Source organism: Monopterus albus, unplaced genomic scaffold (genome assembly GCF_001952655.1).
Source record: "Monopterus albus unplaced genomic scaffold, M_albus_1.0 scaffold57.1, whole genome shotgun sequence".
Taxonomy (NCBI): Eukaryota; Metazoa; Chordata; class Actinopteri; order Synbranchiformes; family Synbranchidae; genus Monopterus; species Monopterus albus.
In genome coordinates, this window is record NW_018127937.1 from 463,727 (window position 1) to 464,448 (window position 722).

A 722-nucleotide genomic window follows, 5' to 3' on the forward strand; every position below is an offset into this window, starting at 1 on the left:
CGGGGCGCTCTATGTTTCTGAGGACCGGCCCCCAGCCACATCAAACTGCCCAGTGTTTGACTGTTGTTGTCTTGTTGCTTTTCTTTTCTGTCTCCTCTATCCACTCACCCCAACCAGTCAAGGCAGAAGGCCGCCCATCAAGAGCCGGGGTCTGTCGGAGGGTTCTTCTGTTAAAGGGTTTTTCCTCCTCGCTGTGGCCAAGTGCTGCTCAGGGGGGATTTGTTGGGTTTGTCCTCTATAATAATAATAATAATAATAGTAGTAAGGTCTAGACCTGACTTTGTAAAGTGTCCTGAGACAACTTATGTTGTGATTTGGCACAATACAAATAAAACTGAACTGAATCCAATCCTGCTCCTTCATACTGTGACTTTACTCCATGTCAGAGATAAGACTGTTGTTGTCTTGTTGCTTTTCTTTTCTCTCTCCTCTATCCACCCACCCCAACCGGTCGAGGCAGAAGGCCGCCCACCAAGAGCTGGAGTCTGTCAGAGGTTTCTTCTGTTAAAGGGAGTTTTCTTTTTTGGTCTTCCCCAGTGTCGCCAAGTGCTTGCTCAAGGGGGATTTGTTGGGTTTTTCCCCTCTATATTATTAATAATAGAAAGATCTAGACCTTACTTTGTAAAGAGTCGTGGGATGACTTTTGTTGTGATTTGGGGCTATACAAATTGAATTGTATAGCCCCAATAGGGCCTGTGGGAACTCAGCTGGGGCCCCCTACC

At 46.5% G+C, this 722-nt stretch overlaps 1 protein-coding gene across 1 annotated transcript in view; it reads right to left on the reverse strand.

The window, feature by feature from the left end:
* The window catches only part of fhod1 (formin homology 2 domain containing 1), a 45,000-nt gene that overhangs the window by 37,781 nt on the left and 6,497 nt on the right, over window positions 1-722 (reverse strand). The window lies entirely within an intron of this gene.